This window comes from Ovis aries, chromosome 5 (assembly GCF_016772045.2).
Source record: "Ovis aries strain OAR_USU_Benz2616 breed Rambouillet chromosome 5, ARS-UI_Ramb_v3.0, whole genome shotgun sequence".
NCBI classification, from domain to species: domain Eukaryota; kingdom Metazoa; phylum Chordata; class Mammalia; order Artiodactyla; family Bovidae; genus Ovis; species Ovis aries.
This window is the reverse complement of record NC_056058.1, coordinates 19,808,776-19,828,017: the sequence shown is the minus strand read 5'-3', so window position 1 is coordinate 19,828,017 and position 19,242 is coordinate 19,808,776.

Genomic DNA, 19,242 nt, shown 5'->3' with positions numbered 1-19,242 from the left:
AACTCCCCAGGTCGGTAGGTGCCCAATATGCTACTGGAGATCAGTGGAGAAATAACTCCAGAAAAAAAGAAGGGATGGAGCCAAAGCAAAAACAATACCCAGCTGTGGATGTGACTGGTAGAAGCAAAGGTCCAATGCTGTAAAGAGCAATACTGCATAGGAACCTGGAATGTTAGGTCCATGAATCAGAGCAAATTGGGAGTAGTCAAACAGGAGATGGCAAGAGTGAACATCGACATTCTAGGAATCAGTGAACTAAAATGGACTGGAATGGGTGAATTTAACTCAGATGACCATTATATCTACTACTGCGGGCAGGAATCCCTTAGAAGAAATGGAGTAGCCATCATGGTCAACAAAAGACTCCTAAATGCAGTACTTGGACGCAATCTCAAAAACGACAGAATGATGTCTGTTCGTTTCCAAGGCAAACCATTAAATATCACAGTAATCCAAGTCTATGCCCCAACCAGTAACACTGAAAGAGCTGAAGTTGAACAGTTCTATGAAGACCTACAAGACCTTGTAGAACTAACAACCAAAAAAAATGTCCTTTTCATTATAGGGGACTGGAATGCAAAAGTAGGAAGCCAAGAGATACCTGGGGTAACAGGCAAATTGGCCTTGGAATACAGAATGAAGCAGGGCAAAGGCTAATAGAGTTTTGCCAAGAGAACGCACTGGTCATAGCAAACACCCTCTTCCAACAACACAAGAGAAGACTCTACACATGGACATCACCAGATGGTCAACACCGAAATCAGACTGATTATATTCTTTGCAGCCAAAGATGAAGAAGCTCTATACAGTCAACAAAAACAAGACTGGGAGCTGACTCAGATCATGAACTCCTTATTGCCAAATTCAGACTTAAATTGAAGAAAGTAGGGAAAACCACTAGACCATTCACGTATGACCTAAATCAAATTCCTTATGAATTTATACAGTGGAAGTGAGAAATAGATTTAAAGGAATAGATCTGATAGACAGAGTGCCTGATGAACTATGGACGGAGGTTCGTGACAATGTACAGGAGACAGGGATCAAGACCATCCCCATGGAAAAGAAATGCAAAAAAGTAAAATGGCTGTCTGGGGAGGCCTTACAAATAGCTGTGAAAAGAAGAGAAGCGAAAAGCAAGGAGAAAAGGAAAGGTATAAGCATCTGAATGCAGAGTTCCAAAGAGTAGCAAGGAGAGATAAGAAAGCTTTCCTCAGCAATCAATGCAAAGAAATAGAGGAAGACAACAGAATGGGAAAGACTAGAGATCTCTTCAAGAAAATTAGAAATACCGAGGGAATATTTCATGCAAAGATGGGCTCGATAAAGGACAGAAATGGTATGGACCTAACAGAAGCAGAAGATATTAAGAAGAGGTGGCAAGAATACACAGCCAAGTACTGTACAAAAAAGATCTTCACAACCCAGATAACCACGATGGTGTGATCACTCACCTAGAGCCAGACATCCTGGAATGTGAAGCAAAGTGGGCCTTAGGAAGCATCACTACAAAGCTAGTGGAGGTGATGGAATTCCAGTTGAGCTGTTTCACATCCTGAAAGATGATGCTGTGAAAGTGCTTCACTCAATATACCAGAAAGTTTGGAAAACTCAGCAGTGGCCATAGGACTGGAAAAGGTCAGTTTTCATTCCAATCCCAAAGAAAAGCAATGCCAAAGAATGCTCAAACTACCGCACAATTGCACTCATCTCACACGCTAGTAAAGTAATGCTCAAAATTCTCCAAGCCAGGCTTCTGCAATACGTGAACCGTGAACTTCCAGATGTTCAAGCTGGTTTTAGAAAAGGCAGAAGAACCAGAGATCAAATTGCCAACATCTGCTGGATCATGGAAAAAGCAAGAGAGTTCCAGAAAAATATCTATTTCTGCTTTATTGACTATGCCAAAGCCTTTGACTGTGTGGATCACAATAAACTGTGGAAAATTCTGAAAGAGATGGGAATACCAGACCACCTGACCTGCCTCTTGAGAACTCTATATGCAGGTCAGGAAGCAACAGTTAGAACTGGGCATGGAACAACAGACTGGTTCCAAACAGGAAAAGGAGTACGTCAAGGCTGTATATTGTCCCCCTGCTTATTTAACTTATATGCAGAGTACATCATGAGAAACGCTGGCCTGGAAGAAGCACAAGCTGGAATCAAGATTGTGGGAGAAATATCAATAACCTCAGATATGCAGATGACACCACCCTTATGGCAGAAAGTGAAGAGGAACTAAAGAGCCTCTTGATTAGAGTGAAAGAGGAGAGTGAAAAAGTTGGCTTAAAGCTCAACATTCAGAAAACTAAGATCATGGCATCTGGTCCCATCACTTCATGGGAAATAGATGGGGAAACAGTAGAAACAGTGTCAGACTTTATTTTGGGGGGCTCCAAAACCAGGGCAGATGGTGATTGCAGCCATGAAATTAAAAGACACTTACTCCTTGGAAGGGAAGTTATGACCAACCTAGACAGCATATTAAAAACCAGAGACATTACTTTGCCAACAAAGGTCCATCTAGTCAAGGCTATGGTTTTTCCTGTGGTCATGTATGGACGTGAGAGTTGGACTGTGAAGAAAGCTGAGCGCCAAAAATTGATGCTTTTGAACTGTGGTGTTGGAGAAGACTCTTGAGAGTCCCTTGGACTGCAAGGAGATCCAACCAGTCCATTCTAAAGGAGATCAATCCTGGGTGTTCTTTGGAAGGAATGATGCTAAAGCTGAAACCCCAGTACTTTGGCCACCTCATACGAAGATTTGACTCATTGGAAAAGACTCTGATGCTGGGAGGGATTGGGGGCAGGAGGAGAAGGGGACAACAGAGGATGAGATGGCTGAATGGCATCACTGACTCGATGGACATGAGTTTGAGTGATCTCCGGGAGTTGGTGATGGACAAGGAGGCCTGGTGTGCTGCAGTTCATGGGGTAGCAAAGAGTTGGACACGACTAAATGACTGAACTGAACTGAAGTGAGGTTGGTCATAACTTTCCTTCCAAGGAGTAAGTGTCTTTTAATTTCATGGCTGCAATCACTATCTGCAGTGATTTTAGAGCCCAAAAACATAAAGTCTGACACTGTTTCTACTGTTTCCCCATCTATTTCCCATGAAGTGATGGGACCAGATGCCATGATCTTAGTTTTCTAAATGTTGAGCTTTAGGCCAACTTTTTCACTCTCCTCTTTCACCTTAATCAAGAGACTTTTTAGCTCCTCTTCACTTTCTGCCATAAGAGTGGTGTCATCTGCATATCTGAGGTTATTGATATTTCTCCCACAATCTTGTTTCCAGCTTGTGCTTCTTCCAGGCCAGCGTTTCTCATGATGTACTCTGCATATAAGTTAAATAAGCAGGGGGACAATATACAGCCTTGAGGTACTCCTTTTCCTATTTGGAACCAGCCTGTTGTTCCATGCCCAGTTCTAACTGTTGCTTCCTGACCTGCATACAGGTCTCTCAAGAGGCAGGTCAGGTGGTCTGGTATTCCCATCTCTTTCAGAATTTTCCACAGTTTATTGTGATCCACACAGTCAAAGGCTTTGGCATAGTCAATAAAGCAGAAATAGATATTTTTCTGGAACTCTCTTGCTTTTTCCATGATCCAGCAGATGTTGGCAATTTGATCTCTGGTTCTTCTGCCTTTTCTAAAACCAGCTTGAACATCTGGAAGTTCACGGTTCACGTATTGCAGAAGCCTGGCTTGGAGAATTTTGAGCATTACTTTACTAGCGTGTGAGATGAGTGCAATTGTGCGGTAGTTTGAGCATTCTTTGGCATTGCTTTTCTTTGGGATTGGAATGAAAACTGACCTTTTCCAGTCCTGTGGCCACTGCTGAGTTTTCCAAACTTTCTGGTATATTGAGTGAAGCACTTTCACAGCATCATCTTTCAGGATGTGAAACAGCTCAACTGGAATTCCATCACCTCCACTAGCTTTGTTTGTAGTGATGCTTCCTAAGGCCCACTTGACTTCACATTCCAGGATGTCTGGCTCTAGATGAGTGATCTTGACTTCACATTCCAGGATGTCTGGCTCTAGATGAGTGATCACACCATCGTGATTATCTGGGTTGTGAAGATCTTTTTTGTACAGTACTTGGCTGTGTATTCTTGCCACCTCTTCTTAATATCTTCTGCTTCTGTTAGGTCCATACAATTTCTGTTTTTTATTGAGGCCATCTTTGCATGAAATGTCCTCTGTGTCAGCTTGGACTAATTCTAACCGAAGTCTATAATTAGTCTCTAAAGCTAAGATTTAATCCCCGTGTACTAGAGACCCTCACTCTATTGACTAAGGACTCAGCCAGAATTCTTGCACAAATGTTGTAGCTTGGGTTCCCCTGCAAGTGGAGCATAAGACCAGTGCCTCTGTGCAGTTGTGTGTGTGTGTGTGCTCAGTTGCTCAGTCACGTTCAACTCTTTGAAATTCTCCTGGCAAGAATACTGGAGTGGGTTGCCATTCCCCTCTCCTGGGGATCTTCTCGACTCAGGGATTGAACCCAGGTCTCCCGCATTGTAGGCAGATTCTTTACCATCTGAGCCACAGGGAAGCCCATAGAAATAAGAAAGAGCAAAGGAAGTGGAGGAATAATTCTGATATTAAAAATAATAAAAAGTTTTCTACCACAGATCAAAGTGATAACAGGAGTGTACCCTATAATATTTTCCTATTCTTGGCAAATCATTCCTGCCTCCAGACTTCCCTAAACACTCTTCTGAATTCCAGAAGCCTGCTGCTGCTGTTGCTGCTGCTAAGTCGCATCAGTCGTGTCCGACTCTGTGTGACTCCACAGACGGCAGCCCACCTGGCTCCTCGGTCCCTGGGATTCTCAAGACAAGACATGAGTGGGTTGCCATTCCTTCTCCAATACACAAAAGTGAAAAGTGAAAGTGACGTCGCTCAGTCATGTCCGACTCTTAGCGACCCCATGGACTGTAGCCCACCAGGCTCCTCCATCCACGGGATTTTCCAGGCAAGAGTACTGGAGTGGGGTGCCATTGCCTCCTCTGTCCAGAAGCCTAGCATTTACCAGACAGAATTAGTCTGCTTAACATCTAGAATAATGATGGTGAACATGTCGGGCAGAGGGTCTTCTCTGTCAGGTGGTAAGTAGCACAAGAAATCTTTCCCCTGGGTGTTTGTCACTTATTTTCCTAAAGGACTTTTTAAATATTTATTTTAATTGGAGGCTAATTACAATATTGTAATGGGTTTTGCCATACATTGACATGAATCAGCCATGAGTGTACATGTGTTCCCCACCTATAGGACTTTTTAAGGTGACAGAAAGAGGCATGATGCAGTTCAGCATTAACAATACCTTATGTTATGTGCCATTGCTATAAAAACACTTTGGAAAAATACATCTGTATTTTCATTTGAGTCTCATAAAAGTCTTATGAGATTGAGAAAGGATGCCCAGGATGATACATCAGAGGTTTCTCAGCAGAAATCATATACCTGGAGTCTCAGGCAGACCCACCCCAGAAGGTCTCACCTTGGGAAGAAGGGGCCTCATTTTAAGCACTCCCCTAGTGGCTCAGAGGTTAAAGCATCTGCCTGCAATACAAGAGACCTGGGTTTGATCCCTGGGTTGGGAAAATACCCTGGGGAAGGAAATGGCAACCCACTCCAGTATTCTTGCCTGGAGAATCCCATGGATGGAGGAGCTTAGTGGGCTACAGTCCACTGGGTCACAAACAGTCGGACACAACTGAGCAACTTCACTTTCACTTTCTTTTCATTTTAAGCACAGGTGTGTAAGAGGCTGCCAGAGACACTGGGACATCATCTCTCTGCTGGACCAGCAAGAAAGCAACAGCCAAGGACCAAGAACCGGACTGACTCTTCACCCCAGGAGTCTCATATGAGAAACTCTTTTCATGGATGCATAGGGAAGGTGTGGAAAAACACCTTATACATCAAGGAGAGTTTGCTGAATGCATGCAGCGGTACCAGTATTTCCCAGGCTCGTCTACTGAGCCTTCAGAACTATTTTATTCTTAATCATGTAGCCTTTGATTATGAACAAAATAGTTCTGAAAAAAAAAGAAAGAAATGTCATCTTAGAATTGCCTTCCCCTAGATGAAACAAAAAGAGCATTAAAACGTAAAAACCTATGAGTTTTTTTTTTTCACCAGAATGAACCGAACAAGAAAGCAGCATAGCTTAATACACTTTAGAAACTGGTGAAAGGAAAGAAGTAGAAGATTCTAACATTGCCCCTCAACTCTTCAGCCATACTATGAGTAAAAAGTCATCAACATCTGAAACAGTCTCTACTTACTCCCTCATCTGACAAATAGCAAACTGGGTGAAGGTCTCTATTTCTCTGTTCAAAGATTTTTGGCAACTACCATAGAAAACAAATGGATGAAATGGAGAAGATGGACAACCAGGCTAATCAGTCTGAAAAAAGTGAGACCTGCTTGGGACTTCCCTTGTGGTTCCAGTGCAGGGGACGTGGGTTTGACCCCTGGTTGGGGAACTAAGATCCTGCATGTTGCCAGGCATGGTCAAAAAAAGAGAAGTGAGACCTGTTCTATGAGAAATGCTAAAGGGAGTCCTTTGGGCTGAAATGAAATGAACAACACTAACACAAAAACATGTGAAAGCATAAAGAATACAGATAAACTGGAACTAGCTAATAAATATAAAAGACCGTGTTAATGAGAGTGAGGTGATCACTACCAATAAGAGAGGACTACAAATAATCATTTGCAAACAAATTAGATAAGCTAGGTGAACTGGACAAATTCCTGCAAACACACAAATTATCAAAATTGTCTCAGTTCAGGTCAGTTCAGTCACTCAGTCGTGTCCGACTCTTCGCGACCCCATGAATCGCAGCACGCCAGGCCTCCCTGTCCATCACCAACTCCCAGAGTTCACTCAGACTCACATCTATCGAGTCCGTGACGCCATCCAGCTATCTCATCCTGGGTCGTCCCCTTTTCCTCCTGTCCCCAATCTCTCCCAGCATCAGAGTCTTTTCCAATGATTCAACTCTTCTCATGAAGTGTCCAAAGTACTGGAGCTTCAGCTTTAGCATCATTCCTTCCAAAGAAATCCCAGGGTTGATCTCCTTCAGAATGGACTGGTTGGATCTCCTTGCAGTCCAAGGGACCTTCAAGAGTCTTCTCCAACACCACAGTTCAAACACATCAATTCTTCTGCGCTCAGCCTTCTTCACAGTCCAACTCTCACATCCATACATGACCACAGGAAAAACCATAGCCTTGACTAGATGGACCATAGTCGGCAAAGTAATGTCTCTGCTTTTGAATATACTATCTAGGTTGGTCATAACTTTTCTTCCAAGGAGTAAGCGTCTTTTAATTTCATGGCTGCAATCACCATCTGAACTGGTTTTGGAGCCCCAAAAAATAAAGTCTGACACTGTTTCTACTGTTTCCCATCTATTTCCCATGAAGTGATGGGACCGGATGCCATGATCTTCGTTTTCTGAATGTTGGGCTTTAAGCCAACTTTTTCACTTTCCTCTTTCACTTTCATCAAGAGGCTTTTTAGCTCCTCTTCACTTTCTGCCATAAGGGTGGTGTCATCTGCATATCTGAGGTGATTGATATTTCTCCCAGCTATCTTGATGCCAGCTTGTGTTTCTTCCAGTCCAGCATTTCTCATGATGCACTCTGCATATAAGTTAAATAAGCAGGGTGACAATATACAGCCTTGAGGTACTCCTTTTCCTATTTGGAACCAGTCTGATGTTCCATGTCCAGTTCTAACTGTTGCTTCCTGACCTGCATACAGGTCTCTCAAGAGGCAGGTCAGGTGGTCTGGTATTCCCATCTCTTTCAGAATTTTCCACAGTTTATTGTGATCCACACATGAAATTGGAGCAGACTTTGAATTAATAAACAACCTCCCAACAAAGAAAAGCCCAGGATCAGATGGTTTCACTGGTGAATCTAACAAGCATTTAAAGAATTAACACCAATCCTTCTCAACTTCTTCCCAAAAGTAGAAGACACTTCCTAATTCATTCTATGAGGCCAGCATTATTCTGGGACCAAATCCTGACAAAGACATCAGAAGAAATCTATAGATCAATATCCCTTATGAAAATAGATGTACAATATTCTACACAATACCAGCAAACCAAATTCTGCAGTATAATAAGAGGATTACATATTTGACCAAGTGGGATTTATCCCAGGAATACAGGGGTAGTTTAATGTACAAACATCAATCAGTGTAATACAGCACATTAATAGAATGAAGGATTTCAAAAATGATGATATAAATTGATGCAGAAAATAATTTAACAGGGAATTCCCAGATTATCCAGCGGTTAAGTCTCCATGCTTCCGTTGCATGGGGCATGGGTTCAATCCTGGTCAGGGAACCAAGAGCCCACAAACTACACAGCTGAAAAAACCCACATCATTTGATAATATGCAACACTTTTTCTTGACACACACACACACAAACGACAAAACACTCAACAAACTGGAAATAGAACTCCCTCAATATGATAAATGACCTCTATAAAAACCCCATAGGTAATGCCATACTCAACTGGTGAAACTGAAAGTTCATCCTCTAAGATCAGTAACATGACAAGGATGTTCATCTGGCCATTTCTGTTCAACACTGTGCAGGGAGTTCTGACCATAATAATAATTAGGCAAGAAGAAGAAATAAAACATAGCCTAAGTGAGAAGAATAAAATGAAGCTACAGTATGGTTTTTCCAGTGGTCATGTATGGATGTGAGTTGGACAGTGAAGAAAGCTGAGTGCTGAAGAATTGATGCTTTTGAACTGTGGTGTTGGAGAAGACTCTTGAGAGTCCCTTGGACTGCAAGGAGATCCAACCAGTCTATTCTAAAGGAGATCAGTCCTGGGTGTTCATTGGAAGGACTGATGCTAAAGCTGAAACTCCAATACTTTGGCCACCTCATGCGAAGAGTTGACTCATTGGAAAAGACTCTGATGTTGGGAGGGATTGGGAGCAGGAGGAGAAGGGGATGATGAGATGGCTGGATGTCATCACCGACTCGATGGACATGAGTTTGGGTGAACTGCGGGAGTTGGTGATGGACAGGGAGGCCTGGCGTGCTGCGATTCATGGGGTCACAAAGAGTCAGACACAACTGAGCGACTGAACTGAACTGAACTGAACTGACAGTAATGAGAACACTGTGGTACTGGCAGAAAGACAGACATATAGACAATGAAACAGAACAGAGAGCCCCGAAACAAAGGTTCACATACATAGTCAAAGGATTGTCTTAAAAGATGGCAAGACCATTGAATGGGGGAAGTACAGTCTTTTCAACAATGATGCTTCCAAAACTGGATGTGTTCGTGTGTGTGTGTGTGTGTGTGTGTGGTGTGGTGTGTGCTCAGTTGTGTCCAATTCTCGGTGACCTCATGGACTGTGTATTCCACCAGGCTCCTCTGTCCATGGGATTTTCCAGGCAGGGATACTGGAGTGGGTTATGATTTCCTACTCTAGGGGATCTTCCCAACCCAGTGATTAAGCATGTGTCTCTTGCCTCTCCTGCATTGGCCGGTAGGGTTACTTAATGAAGTGAAGTCACTCAGTCATGTTAGACTCTTTGCTACCCCATGGACTGTAGCCTACCAGGCTTCTCCGCCCATGGGATTTTCCAGGCAAGAGTACCAGAGTGGTACTCTGGTACCATTTCCTTCTCCAGGGGATCTTCCCAACCCAGGGATTGAACCCAGGTCTCCTGCACTGACAGGTGGATTCTTTACCACTGAGTCAGCAGGGAAGCTTGACATTTGATGGTATGGGCAACAAAAGAATAGAGAAGTTGGACTTCATCAAAATGAAAAACTTTTGTTGTATGTTGATTATATTTCAGTCAAGTTGGAGAGGGTAAGTTTTGTGTATTGCCCAATATTTTGTCCTTGGTATAGGAGATTACCAAGAGATAAAAAGGCAACCTACAGAATGGGAAAAAATGTTTGCAAATCATATATCTAATAAGGGGTTAATATTCAAAATATATGAGAAACTCTGACAACTCAACAATTAAAAAAGATTTTTAATGGGCAAAGGATTTGAGGAAACATTTCTTCAAACAAGATATACAAATGGCCAATAAGCACATGAAAAGATGTGTTAGGCATGAAACATGTATTAGCACATGAAAAGATTTGCATTAGGGAAATGCAAATCAAAACCACAGTAAGATACCACTTCACACCCAATAGGATGGCTGTTATTAAAAACAAAACAGAAAATATTAAGCATTGGTGAGGATGTGGGGAAACTGGAACCCTTGTGCATTGCTAGTGGGAATATAAAATAGTACAGCTACTATGGAAAACAGCATGGCCATTCCTCAAAAAAAAAAAAAAAAAATTACCATATGATCCAGAAACTCTACTTCTAGGTATGAAAGTGAGAGTGAAAGTCGCTCAGTCATGTCTGACTCTTTGCAACTCTATGGACTATACAGTCCATGGAATTTTCTAGGCCAGAATACGGGAGTAGGTAGGCGTTCCCTTCTCCAGAGGATCCTTCCAACGCAGGGATTGAACTCAGGTCTCCCACATTGCAGGTGGATTCTTTACCAGCTGAGCCACAAGGGAAGCCCACTTCTAGGTATAAGCCCTAACAAATTGGAAGCACACAGTTAAACATATTTGTATAATTATATTTATAGCTGCCTTATTTACAATAGACAAAAAGTGGAAACAACCCAAGTTTCCATTAACAGATGGGTGGATAAGCAAACTGTGGCATGTATACACAACGAAATACTATTCAGCCTTAAGAAGGACTGGAATTATGAGACATGCTATAGCATGGATGAGCCATAAAAACACTGTTAAGCGAAATAAAGCAGATACAAGAGGACAAATACTATATGAATTCATTTATATTAGGTACCTAGAATAGTCAAATTAATAGAGACAAAATCAGAATAATGGTGACCATGGGCTGAGGAGGAAGAGGTAATGGAAAATACTATTTAATGGTAAATAGTTTCAGCTTGAGATGAGAAAAACACCATCACCATTCTGGAGATGAATGGTGATGTTGACTGCACAACAATTTGAATATACTCAATGCCCCCGAATTGTACACTCAAAAATGGTTAAAATGGTAAATTTTATGTTACATATATTTTACCACAATAATTAATTTTAAAAGAATTGTTCAAGTATAATGGAAATAAACATTCTCAAATATGAAATTCAAGCAATAAAGTACCCATAAATCCTTTTTGAAGGAATTTATTTAACAATTAAATCCAGCTCATTGCTAAAGGAATCCATCTGCAACTCATATTCTGTTGTTGTTCAGTCACTAAGTCATATCCGACTCTTTGCAACCCCATAGACTGCAGCATATCAGGCTTCCCTATCCATCACCAGCTCCTGGAGCTTGCTCACTCATGTCCATTGGGTCGGTGATGCCGTCAAACCATCTCATCCTCTGTTGTCCCCTTCTCCTCCCACCTTCAATCTTTCCTAGCATCAGGGTCTTTTCCAGTGAGTCAGTTCTTTGCAACAGGTGTCCAAAGCTGTTGGAGCTATTGGAGCTTCAGCTTCAGCATCAGTCCTTCCAATGAATATTCAGGGTTGATTTCCTTTAGGATTGACTGGTGTGATCTCCTTACAGTCCAGGAGACTCTCAAGAGTCTTCTGCAGCACCACAGTTTGAAAACATCAATTCTTCAGCACTCAGCCTTCTTTGTGGTCCAACTCTCACATCTGTACATGACTACTGGAAAAACCATAGCTTTGACTATATGGACCTTTGTCAGCAAAATGATGTCTCTGCTTTTTAATACACTGTTTAGGTTTGTCATAGCTTTTCTTCCAAGCAGCAAGCATCTTTTAATTTCATGGCTGCAGTCACCACCCACAGTGATTTTGGAGCCCAAGAAAATAAAATCTGCTACTGGTTCCACTTTTTCCCCATCTCTTTGCCATGAAGTGATGGGAAGAGATGCTCTGATCATAGTTTTTTGAATGCTGAGTTTTAAGCCAGCTTTTTCACTCTCCTCTTTCACCTTCACCAACAGGCTCTTTAGCTCCTCTTTACTTTTTGTCATCTGCAAAATCTGAGTGTGGTATCATCTGCATATCTGAGGTTGTTGATACTTCTCCCAGCAATCCTGATTCTAGCTTGTGATTCATCCAGCCTGGCATTTCGAATGATGTACTCTGCATAAACTTAAATAGGCAGGGTGACAATATACAGCCTTGACATATTCCCTTCCCAGTTTTGAACCAGTCTGTTGTTTCATGTCTGGTTCAAACTTCTTGCTGCTTCTTGTCCTGCACACTGGTTTCTCAGGAGACAGGTAAAGTGGTTTGGCATTCTCATCTCTTTAAGAATTTTCCCCAGTTTACTGTGATCCACATAGTCAAGGCTTTAGCGTATCAATGAAGCAGATGCTTTTCTGGAATTCCCTTGCTACTCTACAGTCCAACAGATGCTGGCAGTTTGATCTCTGGTTCCTTTGCCTTTTCTAATCCAGCTTGTAAATCTGGAATTTCTTGGTTCACATACTGCTGAAATCTAGCTTGAAGGATTTTGAGCATTACCTTGCTAGTATGTGAAATGAGCGCAAGTAGACAGTAGTTTGAACCTTCTTTAGCATTGCCTTTCTTTGGGATTGGAATGAAAATGGACCTTTTCCAGTCCTGTGGTCACTGCTGAGCTTTCCAAATTTGCTGGCATATTGAGTGCAGCACTTTCACAGCATCATCTTTTAGGATTTGAAATAGCTCAGCTGGAATTCCATCCCCTCCACTAGCTTTGTTCATAGAAATGCTTCCTAAGACTCACTTGACTTCACTCTCCAGGATGTCTGCACCTCATGTAACAAAGAGCTAATTTACCTAGTATAGAAAGATCTACTACAATAATAGAATAAAAAATAAGAAATAACAACCCCAACAGAAAATTGCTCAAGAAACAAAAACAATCTGTATTGACATACAGATGACATTTACTTTTATTTTTCGGCTGTACTGGGTCTTCAATGCTGTCAGGCTTCGCTCTAGCTGCAGGGCCCAGGCTTCTCATTGCGGTGGCCTCTCTTGCGGCAGAGCACCGGCCTGAGGGCCCTGAGGCTTCGGTAACTGCAGCTCCTGGGCTCTAGAGCACAGGCTCAGTAGCTGAGGTTCACGGGCTTCGTTGCTCCGCGGCATGTGGGGTCTTCCCGGATCAGGGCTCAGAGCTGCACTGGCAGGCAGATTCTTGGCCACTGTGGCACCAGTGTGTGCTAAGTTGCTTCAGCTGCGTCTGACTCTTTGCAACACCTGCCAGACTTTTCTGCCCATGAGATTCTCCAGGCAAGAATACTGGAGCGGGTTGCCATTTCTATAGGGGATCTTCCCGACCCGGGGGTCAAATTTAAGTCTCTCATGTCTTCTGCATTGGCAGGCAGGTTCTTTACCACCAGTGCCACTTGGGAAGCTCCTAGAGATAACTTTTACACCTATGAGAAGCTTCTGTACCTCTCCCCTAATAAGAAAAGTACAAATGAAAACTGTACTGTCCATTCGTCCTTCTCTCTGAATAAGTGGAAAACCATCTAATAATATGTTCCTAATATTAGTAGTAATACTTTTTAGAGAGAAGGATTTCTGGAGCTTTTAACACATTTATTGTTGTATTTGCTATAGTGTTTATATTTCTTATAATGAGCATGTATACATTTTCAAGCAGCTCTAGTTAAAAAACAAAACTGGAAGTAAATGTGCAAGATGAAAATGAGGATGGATTATTTTCCTCTGTGTACTTTTCAGTACTTTTTGAATTCCTCCTACCCACTCCCAAGCCTTCACAAATTTTAATGCATCTCAACTCCTGATATGACGCACTTTCAGTTTTACATTTCTTTCTGTCACGCCTGCCTTCATATATGCATTGTTCTCCTTCATCTCTGATTATCCTCATTCCACCCATGTTCAAGGTTTACTTCAAAGCACATCCTCTCCTGGGAGACACTACAGCTACAGCTAAGTGTACACACCAGAGCAGATATGTGGTCCCTGAGATCCAAAATAGGCTTCTCCACTTCCTATAAGTTTGAGCAACTCACTTAACGGTTCTGAGACTCAGTTTCCTCAGTTATTGAATAGGTGGTCTATTTTAACCTGTCTCATTAGGTTTTTATAAGGATTCAATTGGATCATGCATGTAAAGTACATAGCAGAACTACATTTGTGTTGATAACAATATTGCTATTTCTCCTCCCTCCAATGTAATTTTTGAGTCTACAAATAATTAATCTTTATTTTCTGTTTGGTTTCATGAAGGGAATTATAACTACCTTTGGGAGAAAAAGACAGATCTTCTAACCCTAAAGTACATTTGGTTGTTTTTCAACAAATACTTTTACTCATTCATTCCTTAATGAGGGACAGACCTCTCAGGAAAATATATTTCAAGAAATACGTATATTTCACACAGACTTCTTTTTCTTTTTAGTCCAAGCAGACTAATGGTAGCTAGGCTTCTCAAAAGCTAGGTAACAAAACATGTAAACTCACCTACTGTCAGCCTCCACACGTCACAGTGAGACGGGTATGGATTTTCTGGGGTCTGGGATTAGTGAAGGAATTGTTTGTCCTTTGAGAAAGCGCAGTAGTAGTCATGATTTGTATTCACGCCTGCTTCAGTAGGATAAGCCAGTGCTGGACCTAAAGAGCTCTGCCCTCTCACAGGTGATTCACTCCAACAGGCATTCTCAATGGCCAGGTCATCCTATGCCACCAAGCTCTCCAAGGGAAACTTGCTCAGGAAGAAAGATATCAGAGCAAGAGTGACTTTTGGTGTGCTAACTTATTTTTCACACAGAATGACAGAGATTTCCATCTGTACTGCCAAATATATGTCTTTCCCTTTGGGAACACTTATTAAAAAGACTTCTTTTTCCCAGAAAACCAGGGTCACCTAAAGAAAAATAATTTACCTTAGATTGTTCAAGAATAATTGCTCACTTCTTTCTATTTTTTGATTCTTGCCTTCTCCTCAAGAATGTTGAAAGATATTTTTGCTGTTGGTTGGTCATATTTCTGTAGAGACCAAAGTTACAGGACTGAGTTCTAAACTGAGGTTCAGAGATTATCCACAGAACAAACATTTTATAAAGAAGACACCAGCTCACACAGAGGACACAGCTGATAGTTTAATAGTAGAGCAGAATATATCTTATGAATGGGAAAGTGGATAGAGAGGTCCCCTGCCCATCTGACACCTCACCCAATGTGGGCAGAACCAAAGTCCTCCAAAATAGGGTCCTTTTCCAGACTCTCCAGCTCAGTGAAGGGCATTGTTGTGTCAGTTTGAGTCCTAGAGCAGATGGAAAGATGGAATTAAACATGTGAGCTTAATGGGGAAAGTGCTCATGAAGGGTTAAGATGAGAAGGAGCAAGAAAAGGCAGAGAGACTCAGATGACGATGCAGGTACGTCGCCTTATGAAAGAGGAGAGGGAAGGAAGGAGGACTAGGTAGAAAGAGCCTCAGACTGCAAAGCAGTTCTGGGAAAGTGTTGGCCACACTTACAGGAAGTCCCCGAATACAGATTTGTTGTTGGAGTCCCACCTTGGGCAGAAATGACCTGGCTCTGGAACCTGCCCTGTGATGGTTCATCGACTGGTAGCAAGCAGAGTGTGAGGCCTTGTGTGAACACTGCAGTGGATCTGAAGGTGCAGTGGTTGCAGGCTCACAGCTATGTTTATTGTAGAAGGGGGCTTTTTTTTTTTTTTTTTTTTTTAATGTGCTGGGTCTTTGTTGTTGAGAGGTCTTTTCTTTAGTTACCGAGGGTGGGGGCTACTCTCATTGCAGTGGCTTCTCTTCATGGGAAGCACAGGCTCTAGGGCACCCAGCTTCAGTAGTTGAGGCACGTGGGCTCAGTATATTTGCGGGTCCTGGGTTCTAGAGCACAGGCTTAGTTGCTCCGCAGAATGTGGGATCTTCCTGGATCAGGGATCAAACCCATGTCTCCTGCGCTGGCAAGCAGATTCCTTACCACTGAGCCACCAGGGAAGCCCTAGAAGGGGCTCTTGAAGAGAGAGCTGAATACCTACATGGCTGCCAGAATCATTCATTCAATTATGCAACCTGAGAATCATGCCTGGTGTCTCCTTCTCTCTTATCTCTGTGACCCAATCCATTGGTATATTCCTTGACCATTTTATCTCCTAAACCGGTCTCACATCTGTCTATTGCTCTCCATCTCCTCTACCACTACCACCATCATCTTGCTCCCAACTGGTGACCATCTTTCAATCCATTCACCACACAGCAGACAATCTTTCCAAAACACAAGTCTGATGATATAACTCCTTGCTTAAACAACATCAGTGCTCATGGGATAAAGACCTAAGTCCTTAGCATGACCTTCAAGGCTCTACTCGATATGGCTTCTGCCTTGCTCTCCAGCCTCCTGGGACTTGGGTTCTCCTAACTGCTCAACTGACCCTTTGGGGTATCAGATAGATAATGGTTCATATGCACCAGGTTGGTTCTTTCCTGCCTTGGGATCTTTGCACATGCTCTGTTTCACTGATTATCTCTTCTCCAACCGTATCCCCCTTTGCAGTTAACTAATCCTCATTCTTCTTCCCAGTTCAAACAACGCTTCATCTAAGCAGACTTCTCTGATTCTCTCCCTCCCCCTAGGAAGTTCAAATCCTACTCATAGAATCAAATTCCCTTTGTAACATTTAGGACAGTATTCTATAATTGACTGCCCATTTGATTGTCTGACTATATCACTAAACTGTGTTTTCTGAGGGCAGAGACTGTCTATTTTCACTCATTATTGAATCCCTAGGATTAGCAGAGTGGCTGCATTTTGTAGTTGCCACAAAACACTTTTTGAATGACTGAAGTATCTAAAAGAGTAAAAAAAATTTTTTTCACTTTTTATTTGAATCACACACCAGGTGTTTTCTTTTCTAACCATCTATTTCCATTTATATCGTTCTCTAGCTACATATGGAGAAGGCGATGGCACCCCACTCCAGTACTCTTGCCTGGGAAATCCCATGGACGGAGGAGCCTGGTAGGCTGTAGTCCATGGGGTCACTAAGAGTCGGACATGACTGAGCGACTTCACTTTCACTTTTCACTTTCATGCATTGGAGAAGGAAATGGCAACCCACTCCAGTGTTCTTGCCTGGAGAATCCCAGGGACGGCGGAGCCTGGAGGGCTGCCGTCTGCGGGGTCGCATGGAGTCGGACACAACTGAAGCGACTTAGCAGCGGCAGCTAGCTACACTGCATTATCTCCATCCCCACTTCCATTCCTACTCTCTGACCATGATAAAATTTCTGAGCTCTCACCTTGGACTTGGATTTTTGGGTCTTCACTGATGAGCACTGCAGGCTTGGATAAAGTGCTTATTACAGAACTTGCTATTGCATAATATTTTAGATTTAGAAGGTCAAGGAGGGTAAGAAAATAAAGCGAGTTACCCCCAAAGAGTTGGAACACATAATTAGATTATAAGTCAAGTCAATCAGAGCAAAGATACACTTCCATAGAAAGAAAGGAAGACTCCAGGACCTAAAAGTCCTACCAGTACTGTTATTCAGTAAGGCCTTATTTTATCTAAAAAAGGAATGTGTACATCTGAGAAGGAGCAGCCCATGAAGCATAAATAAAATTTGAGGGTTGATCGGGCACCATCCCAAGGAGAAGGGCCAGCCAGGACAGCAGGAATGAGTGCCCAGTCCTCCCAGCAGGTCATTTGACCTTTGGTGTGGAAGAAGACATACCAGGCTACCCAAGGCTGTTATCATTAAACATTTAAGGCAGATAATTCACTCTTCCGATTCTCTGTCAAGCTCGTGAACCCACTTTCTAATGATTAGGCTCCAAATTGCACACTTATGAGAAGATAATGCATTCATTAGGAAAACTCTAGAGTCCAGTTCTCTAGACAGTTTTGCTTCTCACAGGAACAGTTAGGCTCCAGATTTTGGAATCAGATGACTTTTATTTGAACCCTGATTCTACCATTTATATACACCCTAACTGTGGGATCTTGGGGATTTCCTTCATCATTTTTCCCCAAATGGAAAAAGATCACAAGGTACCACATGACTGAAGAGAGGATTAAATGAGGCAATATATGTAATGTACTTAACATAAGTGTCTAGCAAATAGTTAATGAAATCAGTCAGTTTGCATTCTGATTTTATACTTCGCTGATTTTTAATCAAAGTTGGAACACTGAAAAAATGAAAGTTTTGATCCCACAAGGTCAAGGACCAAATCTAGACCTTGGGAAATCACCAAGACTCCAGGCTAGCCCTCACCTCCTGGCACCTCCCTGTTTCCATGGGTAACATCTATAAAAGGTAACAAGGATTTGACTTTATCTCTGAGTGTCTTTTCTTCTCATTTCCCTGCCCCCAATCTCCTAGACATATTTCTTATGCAGAAGCAGATTCAGGTCTACTTTGTTGTTAGAGAGTCAAGCATCATCACCCTTTAACAAGGGAGAGGCTCCTAGGCTGTTTTGGTTTTTGTTTTTCTTTTTACTTCATACTGCACACCAAAAGCATCATCTTCCAGAGGCGGATGCATGTTTTTCTAAGGTCATCATCTGGCCTGCCCCACCTCCCCACCTGCTCTTGAGGGAAACACTACCAGGACACATAAAAAGCCACAACATCAGTCACAGATGAAGGCCTCCATCGTGCAGGGAACTGCCTAAACTACACACAGGCAAACCAAAGTGACTCTGGCAGATTAAACAGTTTGTTTTGTTTTTCTGTTCCAGTTATCAGACCACTCTGTGACAAAAAACACCAAAGAAACCCATGGTAAATTGTGTTTAGAGTATGGAGTCTTGACAGTGTGTTTTGGTTTCTATGGAAGTGCCTACTGCTGCTGCTAAGTCACTTCAGTTGTGTCCAACTCTGTGTGACTCCATAGACAGCAGCCCACCAGGCTCCGCCGTCCCTGGGATTCTCCAGGCAAGAACACTGGAGTGGGTTGCCATTTCCTTCTCCAGTGCATGAAAGTGAAAAGTGAAAGTGAAGTCGCTCAGTCACCTCCGACTCTTAGTGATCCCATGGACTACAGCCTACCAGGCTCCTCCATCCATGGGATTTTCCAGGCAAGAGTACTGGAGTGGGATGCCATTGCCTTCTCTGTCATGGAAATGCCTACAGAATTATTTTTCAGATGTCAGTGGCTGATGCTGGACAGAGCTGTAGAGACTTCTGTCAAACTTTGTAGCAGGGGTATAATTAC